The sequence below is a fragment of the Stegastes partitus genome, unplaced genomic scaffold, assembly GCF_000690725.1.
Source record: "Stegastes partitus isolate 25-593 unplaced genomic scaffold, Stegastes_partitus-1.0.2 Scaffold107, whole genome shotgun sequence".
Lineage (NCBI taxonomy): Eukaryota > Metazoa > Chordata > Actinopteri > Pomacentridae > Stegastes > Stegastes partitus.
Genome location: NW_007577838.1, coordinates 491,399 through 501,236, shown reverse-complemented (window position 1 = coordinate 501,236; position 9,838 = coordinate 491,399).

Genomic DNA, 9,838 nt, shown 5'->3' with positions numbered 1-9,838 from the left:
CTGACCCTGACTGTAACACTGAGTATAGCAGGGTCAGCTCAGACCTGACAAGGGTGATGATTTCTTAATGTAGTCGCAGGGCAAGAGGACGGAGGCTGAGGTGGGGGAGTCTGTCTGCTTGTGAGGTGGGTGTGGGCGGGAGGTATGGTGTCTGTAAGGGAAGCCAGGCAGTGTTTTTTGGGGAGGGGGGGAGGCTGGTGAGGTGGTGGCGATCATGGAGCAGGCCAGAGGAATGTGGGGAAATGCACAGCTGCCCTGTTTTGTCATAGCTGTGCGCTGTGCTGTCCGTCTGAGTAACATAAAGCTGCCAGTGTTGTGTGCTCATGTGCAGGGACCTCCCATGGATCCGCCGGGCCTGAGATGCACAACCCAGCATGAGAGAACCTACATGGGGCAGCAACTCTAGAGGAGCTAATGCCGGGCTTGAAAGCAACACTGGCCATCAGTCAGATCCGAGAATCTTAGTTGAGGCTCATAATTCTGTCAGATACTGTGTGCTTTAAGCAAACTGTATGATGTATTGTTTATGGGCAGAAAATCTGGGTTCCTGTGATCAAAGCATCCGCAAAAACCTTTTGACGTACAGTACAGGTCGCTTTTCTTGTCATGGTGGAACAACAAAGTGGGGGGGTCTTGGTCTATGCTACAAACTAACTGGAGATGTAACATGTGCAAACTGGTGTTTTTCTTCAACCAGCACAGTTACTTTGCACATTTGTTCACACCTTATTTTTCTTAAATGTAACGTGTGAGCTACTGGATACCTTGGATTTTCCCAAAGGAAAGAATAAAACACCTATCTATCCATCACTTTTGTTGGTGCTTGATCCAGGGACACCTCTGTCGCAGTGTCTTGACTGAATAACTATAATCACCTTCAACATTCCCTATTCTAGGCTGAGCTGGAAGCCCTCCGTTTACTGCTGGATCTAAGTTCCAAACCTTACCTATTGTCATTAGCTTTAGGGAGTGAAAAAAGGAATGCTGATAAAAAGCGGTTGAAATAAGTTTGGCTGGACTAAGCCTTAGAGATTTGATGAGGAGTTTGTAAAACCGGAGGCTTTGCATTGAAGGGAGCTGGCTGAGGTGTTTCGAGCGACTGATTATAATGCTTCCTGGGCAACACTCTCTGGAGATATATCCAGCTTTGAGAAGACTCCGAGGTAGACCCAGAACTCGCTGGAGGAATTACATATCTCATTTGGCCTAGGAACACTTCAGGATCCCCCAGCAGGAACTGGAAAGTGTGACAGGTGAGAGGAATGTCTGGAATGATCTGCTCCGCTTGTTGTCTCCTCGACCCGAACCCGGATAAGCGATAGATTATGGAAGGTTCAACACTCACTAGGCTGTTTACTACCATCTGCATTGCATCATACATTTGTAAGATGTTTGTAATAGTAATTTTGCAATCAAAAGAGAAAAAGCTGTAGTAGGAGTGCATTTAAAGGTCTCGAAGTCATTATGAAAGTCGTGACGCATTTAAAGCTCCAGCCAGTGACTAGTCTACCAGCCACAAATGCTTCACCGTGACTCAAACCCTCACAGACACAGCTGGCTGACATTCCAGCAGTGGGCAATGTTTATCAGTCATATAGTGTGGCTTATATAATCTGACTCACGAGATGTAGACTAGAGGTAAAAGCTTATGATTTCAAGCCAAATTTGACTCCCTTTTCATAATCTGCATGTTACTTTTTCAAATTTTCCTCCCCTACAGGAAACATCATAATCTGAACAATACACAAATGGGAAGTATTGCTGAAGATTTGGATCATTAAGGCAGGCCTGCTTGGCTCTTTTAGTGAATTAGCCATTTTAATGACAGTGCTCACCTCCTCACATGCAAATGTTCCCCCTAAACAAGTTCTGCACGACACTGTGACTGTGTGTACATGTGAAAAATCTGGTTATTCATATCCTCATGATAAATACTGGTATCCTGGTTACTGCATGCTGTTTGTAGAGGCATTGCAGGGCTTGTTTGCATTTCTTTAAAACAATCACACTTGTCTTGGGCGGTGTTCCCTTAAAATAGTTTTGATGGAATATTTGCATGAAGGAAGATAAGCATTGTGACCCAAGTCCTCGGCAAAATTTAACATTATTCGTGGTAGATTGCTGCCCAGAGCTTGTTTTTTTCCATAGTTAAGTAGATTTTGAAAATGGTAACACACAGATAGGAGAGGAAAAAGCTGGTCAACAAGAGTCACCAGTGGCAGGCTTACATCTGGTGAGTCAGTCACCTTATTTCCAGCAATGGAAAGACAAAAGTGACAGGAAATAATAAACATGTCCTCCACCTTGACTAGTGTCAGGATGTCACTCTGTCACTACCACATAGAATAAGGGAGGGGTGGATGAAGACATGCAGCCATGACTGGTGGTATAGAGTCGTCATGATGGAGTTCAGTGACCCGAAGTAGAGAGAAATTGTCTGTATGGGTAGTGCATCCTTGTTGAACCGGTTCCTGAGACCAAAGGAAACATTGCATGTGCACCAGTTGCATTACAGTACAAAGTATTGTACAAACCGGGCAGTTGTGTGGAACGTCGCTTGGGTATTTAGCCAGATTGGGTTCACAGAAGCACCGTCGAAAAAGCTTGTATGTGTTCTGTCACAGTACAGTGGACACAGACACCACAAGTTAGAAAGAAGCCATCCAGATAGTTTGTACTACATAATTGACTGTAGCCACAGGTGTTGAGGTTGTCAGCAGTACTCCAGCTAGCATAACCAAGTTTCTCAAAATGGAGATCAGGGCTAATCCAGGTTTCTGATATCTGGATATGATGTTTAAATGTGCAGAATACATTAAAAGCCTGATCACAACCAAGATTCTCGAGTCCATGTCAAAGCAATCTATTCTGCAGGGACACCGTCACTGCATCCCGGGCTTATCACCGGCCAAGATGATTGTGACAGAAATACAAACAATCCAGAGTGTGTTTCCCTGATAGCAGAATGATCATTCTACAGCGCTGACACTGTTTTGTGGAGACAGGTCTGGTTGTACAAGAGTTTGGTTTTCATATTATATCTGGATGACTAGCCTGTATTACGCCTGGATATGAGAGCATCGAGGAAAAGCAGGACCTCAAGATCCAAAATAACATTTTGCAAACCGAGAAATGTCTAACGGGCACAAAGAGATTCCTGAGATAGACTATAAGGTATGATAATCACCGGTGTCAAAAGCAGCATTAAGGTCAAGTAGAGTCAAGACCAAGAATGTGTCAGCAATGTGTCAGCAAAAACACATTTGTAAGTCTGTAAATTAGGAATTCAACCAGGTAACTGGAGCTCAAAGTGAGGATGATCTTGAAAACTAGGATATAAGTTAAGCTGTGGACTAGGAGGCCATGACTGAGACGTGACTGTCTGTTGCCTCCGGTTTACACATACTCTCTCTGTATTTATAGGGGTTAGCGAGGGTTCGGAGGTCAACCGTCGAGTGCACACCATCCCATTACTCTCCCACCACGACACTCCCCCCCTTCTTAAACAAGCTCGAGGAGAAAGTGGTAAGTGACTGAGAGGATCACACCACAACATGTGCCAATGGAGATGTTTATGAACTCCACTGGGGATATAGCATCAATTCAAAGGTTAGGCAAAGTTATTTCAAAGGCTCTACAAGAGGACACATAAGAAAAAGAAGCTGCATGGCCTCACTTGAACTTGCATCAATATTATACATCGCGCATCCTGCTCCTGTGTTTTTTCAGGCAGCCCTGACACGTGAGGAACACTTTCCGAAAACATGGCTTAATGCGCTTTATGTTGGATTGTCATCAGAGACATGAGAGTACAGCTGCAGGTCTAGTGTTGCCCCACGATGGCTGGGGATGTCTGACAGGACAGAAACCCACCCAGCATTGATTACCAGCTAATTATAGGCTAAGGAAGTGGCAGCTTGTTTGTTTCTGGGTTGCTGAGGAATACATTTGCACTTCACCAAGAGTTCATGAGCTATCGGGTGCGAATTCCGCTGCGCACTAAGTGCTATCTTTTCTATCGCACTCTGTCTGGAGCTCACAAGATCTCTCCATTCTCTCTTTACTCACTTAATTCCGCCACCCTCTGTTTTCACAGCCTCTGTGGGTGGTGCCTCCTGAAGCCCTGTTTCACACCCAGCTTCGAGATTTGAATAAACATATGTTGCGTTAATTACGAGCCAGTGCCGCTGTGCCTCAGACAGGAAGGCGTTTTTCAGGAGAGCCGGAGCTCCAGCTAAGTCGATCTAATGAGAAACGTTTACATGGTGATTATGAGGGACGTCCTCACTCCGGCTTCTCACAGCGTCTAAACACCTGCTCCCAGCACTGCCTCTCAAACGCATCCCGACTCAAGCAAGGCTTTATCACAATTTAGTTTTTTACTGCAATCTTTAATAAGCATGTCAACACCTCAGCACCATGCAGCACGAATGAATAGGTATCAAAAAATACTTGCTGGTTCCTGCTGTTCATTAAAATGTAGGTACAGCTTAAGAAAACATTATTTTATCATTATTTTAGTCTAAATAACACCAAGTATGTTAAAATATTACTTCCTCTTGTTATATTGCACGTGATCTTAAGATCAGTTCACATGCATATTATCACATTTGTCTAGAATGTGTGATCATCTACATATAATTATGCCTGTTTAGCTGTTTAATCTTTAAATGATTTTCATATATTTCAAATATTTTCCATAACTATACAAGTGTTTCACAAACTGGTGGTCCCAACAATGCAAGAAGTTGCAGGATAATTCAGAAAAGGCCTACAATTAACTTATATTTCTGCCTCAGGATTACTTGTGTATCTTGATTTTTTTATATATAATGGAAAGCTCAGTCTTGTAAAGTATTTAAATTAAGAAATACTCACAACTCAAAGAAAATTGTCATTGTAAGATTAAAAATATATATATTATCCACAACTGCCTGGTGACCTCAGCTCAGATTTTAGAGTGTTTGTGCTGCAGCCATGAAAAGTCTTTATCACATTGGGATTTCAAGTTATTTTTTCTTGCGGGTCAGTGATAAATCTCTCATGTGTGTCTCTATGTGATGATAACGTCATATTTTTTAATTGGCCTTCTTGCAACAAGCGCCAAACTGGTGTCCAAGTGAAATGAATGCCTGCACGTTGACTTTGATTTGTGAACTCTGTCAGTCATGCCGTGCCCACCCACATCGGCGCGATGTCAAGACCGGATATTTAAGGCTGAGGGGTTAAGCACCCAGAAGGCAGTTGACTTAAATCATGAGCGAAGAGGTTAACACAAAAATTGGCGTTGAAAAAAACCCAACACTGTAACACTACAATCATTATTATTTAGAAGCTGTGACAAAGTTCAATTTCAGACTTTTGTGGCTGAAACACAGTATATAGGAAGTGGATATTAATGACAAGTATATATGAGTTTGACATAGTGAACATTGTGGTCATGAGTTAGAGCAACATGTAGCCTCCTCGGGTTTCAAATGGGGGTTGGTGGGCCTTTCCAGTGCAGATTCAGCAGGAACAAGCTGTAAACTAAGTGGTGTCAACTTGAAAACTTTATACCTTCGGGGTGCAGTTTGTTTCGGATGAATGAAGTCTCATTACAGCCACTTAGAAGGAGAAAGTGTTTATGCAAGAATCTCCTCTGTATGTTTACACTCATCTGAGAGAGAGAATAGAGATGTAACTGTTATAAAGCTGCAAAGTGTCTGTAAAGAGGAGGTTGGGGTGGATGGATCGGTCAAAACGCCGCTGAATTACACCTTTTTTTTGCTTCAGTTAATGCCGGTTTCTTTTACTCATTCACAATCTTCGCAAAGTATCTGAATCTGAATCTGTGACCATCACATGGAGGAAGCAGAAACAAAAGAACACGTTAGCAAACAGCTTACATACACACCTGGCTAGCACAAAGCTAAGCAACATTTATTTGAAGTTGCGTTGCCAGGTAAGTCCATCTTTTATTATGTTTTTTGTATTTCTACCAACTCCAGATGGAAATAGCGTTTTTTTTCCTTTTGCTGCTAAATGCTAACGAACATTGTCTGTCTGCTGTTTGGTGCAGACATGCTGGTGGATTTTTGTAGTTTTTTTTTCACTAAAAACAACTGCCTACTGCGTCCTAAAACAACAACATGCACAAGAATAGAAAAACTTAACAAGAACCTGAAACTCAGTGTGAACCTTCATGAAGCTAAGTGGAGCCGAAGCTTTCAGCTGATTATTCTCTGCAGGTTCATCACTTTAACCAACATCTTTCACCTTGTTTCCACATTGTCATTTGATGTCATTTTAACCCAAACCACAGTGCTTCCCGAACCAACTTTGTTTTTTCTGCCTGAACTCAACCAAACCACATGTAATGTAGTGTAAGATCAGAAAACTCGTATTTGGTAAACTGTCATTAAATGCTTACATGTCTGGTGCTTTCTTGTTGGGATTGTTTTCTATGGGTAATTCAAGAACAGATAATATGATTGATGTATATGATATCTGAAAAATCATAAATAAAATGTTTAAAAAAAAAAAAAAAGCTTACATGTGTCGCTCTGTTGGGCAAAGACTAACTATATATTTTTGATTTAAGGTAAAAAAACTAATACAGCAACTCTGTCTTCTAGAAATTACATGCAACTGATTCGCAGTAAACATATTTTTAAGGACGCATAATACCACCTTCAGAATTATTTTCCATGAATGCAATAAAGAAATCTTGCAAATTAACTTGCCTTGCAAGCCGAAAAACACTGATGAGTGTATCAGTAAAATATTTTCCAATAGTGTATTATTTTCTGCAAAAGTATCAGATTTTGCAAGATAATGTCGTCTCATAGAAACCACAGCTTTACGAGACTGTCGGTTATGTTGAGGTGCACTTGAGAAACATCATGTTCTTGGTTTACAGAAAATCTCTACAGTTACACAAAAGACAACACCGTCATTGACATTCAATCGAAATCACAAACCACGGTGATGTTGTTGCCTAAACCAGAATGTGCAAGTGTAAACCTGCCCTCTACACACCCATCGTCCACACTGCCCCAGAAATACAGCACTTTATTCTGTCAATTATTGAGTTTGGCAGAACATCCTAATTGTATAGTAGCATATAGATGAGAGGAACACAACGGGGATATCCACATGCACTCTGAGATCATCTTGCACTGAGTTTTAAACATGAAAGGCGACATCATTACAAACAAACAACTTTGAAAGAGAAGTTCAAACTCAGATTTTTTTGTCTCATTTTGCACATTTTGGTAACTACAACCTGAAATGGGCTAAACAACTTACAAGACCTGCCTCCAATTGAAGCACCCAAACAGTTTGAAATACTGTTCAACCATCTGACAAGTGCTTTGTGACGCCTTCAGTGTCAGCCAGGGATCCACAGAGTTCTCCACTGCAGGCCAAATCAGGCTTTTTCAGCGATTCTTTACACCACGGCGATCTCTCAATCATCACCATCTCTTCCGTTTAACAGAATATCATCTGTTTTAAGGAAGCAGTGAAGTGATACTGCTAATGAAGACATCCGATGATGTGTCTGTCTCTCACTTCTAAATCTGTCGGGCCCACAGAAGCTGCATCCGAGCCAGCCACGCTCGCTTTTACTGCATTCTTTGACAACCATCAAGATTTTTATATCAGTGTCCAGTTGCAGCTCGGCTCAGAGTGCGACAGGGAGGCTATAATCCACTATTTATACCTCCTGCTCAGATTCATTTACTTGTATGTGCATTATTACGCAGGCAGCAGCACAAAGTTTGGATTCAGGAGCTCCGTCAAGATGAAAAACGCTTTACTTTAGGCCTGGTGCCACCTGACAGAAAACGAAAGCTTCACAAGGTGATGGCCTGGGGGGCTCTCACCGGAAGCAGTACACAGGAAGTGGTGAGTCCAGCCTAAAGGGGGGGGAGAGTGAGGGGGGAGAAGGGGTGGGGGGAGGTGGACACGCCTGGCTGGCCGTGGTGTCGCTCACACTGTGGCCCTCTCGCCACCCGTGTCAACACTGATGACTTCAGCCGGCGCCCTTGCGAGCTCACCTTGCTAGGAGAGACGCAGGATGTGGGATTAGAGCAGTGACAGCGTCGGAGGGGGAGATAAGTGTGTCATACCTGCACTGGAGGGGGGTTTCATCTATTAATGTGGTCGCGCGCACACATGCAGCTGCTAATACCTCGGGGTTATCTCTTTCATCTGTGTTTATGAAGCAGAGCCTCCGTCCAGGCCACACCAGCTGACCACCGACACACACAAAAACACGCCACTAAAAGAGCGTAAAGAGCCACTGCTGCATCACAAGCTGTTTGATCCAGGTGTGGTTGGCCGCTCTGACGCACTCAGGCAACACTTGTGAAAGTTCAGTTTTACGTGTTTGACTGGGACTGAAACCTTACCTGATGCTGTCTGCTGCCACAAATGTCTACTTCTCCAAAAAAAAATGCAATCTATATTCTGCACCAGATTTCCAACATGTCAGTGTTCTTGGCCTTTGTTTTGGTTTCCTCCTCGTTTCCATCATAAATATGTATTGCGCAACTGTGTACTCAGTTACTCCACTGTTGAGAGATTTGGCAAACAGATTCTGGCCTCTCCTAAAGAAAAAAATCACTGAAATGAACATTTATTGTATTTTATATCCCGTACATGACGTGGATACACACTTCCTTACTGCATTCTTGTTGCTAAACTGTTTAGATTTGTTGGGGTTCTCTTTATAATATGTTGTATAAGATCTTCATGTTGCTATGTCAGGTTCCCTTAAATGACTCATATTGTTTACATGCACCATACAGATAAAAATGAAATACATTTTAGTGCACTTGAATGTAATCTTTTTTTATTTTCCTGAACCACTTTGATTTCACCTAAAATTGAATTTGAAAGAAGTTCCAATTTTACTCTCCTCTTTATTTTCATTCTGGATTCATTGCCACAGATATAATTAATATAATAAGGTCATTAAAGCTATTAAATATTCACAGCAAGTGGCTCTGTTACTCGCATTTATTGACGCATTTGATGTCTCAAATGGAAAATGAAATTAAACCATGCTGATGATTCAGACCGTGCGCTGGGTTTTGGTGAGGAAAAACCGAAAAGGTGAATAATCCTGCGACAAAGAGTGGGTGAGGTTTTTCTTTTTTACATAAAGTGTTTTTCAGGTTTGAGATAAATTACAATAAATCATAAATCTTTAGCGAATAAGGTTTACATTTCTAGAAAGAAATAGCCCGCAAATGGAACTTTATCCCGACTTCAAGGTAAGAAATTAGATCATTTATCTTAACGACTGTATAATTTACAACGCTCTTTAAAAAAATAATAGATTGATAAGATTATTGACAAGCAAAATGTAAAAATCCAAACCGCAATGTTCTATTTTATCACTGAACTATGAGTGAAGTCTGTTGTGCTTTTTCAAAATTACAAGTCAAAGCTAAATTACTGGCATAATTAAAGACGGGCTGTAATAAATTCATTTTTCTTTAGTTTGAATCCACCTAAATCCATTAAAAATATTTACTTTGGTGCAATAAAAACAAAGTCATATCGTTAATTATTAATGCGCGCAAACGAAAATGCGTAAAATGTCTCCGAGAAACTTTGTGGTGACCAGATGCGCATTTAAAGCAGCTGGTTTTGGAGAATGAAACATTCCTGCAGTGTCCATATTTTAAATATATTCTGCAGACACAGTCCAAAGGGCAGCGTGTGTGTAATTTAGTGTTGAGTTGTGATGAGGGGAAGGCGCTTTCATATCTGCAGCCTATCACGTCCTGCCTCCGCATCAGACACACCTCCAGAATATGACCACTTACAAAATGTATATATCATA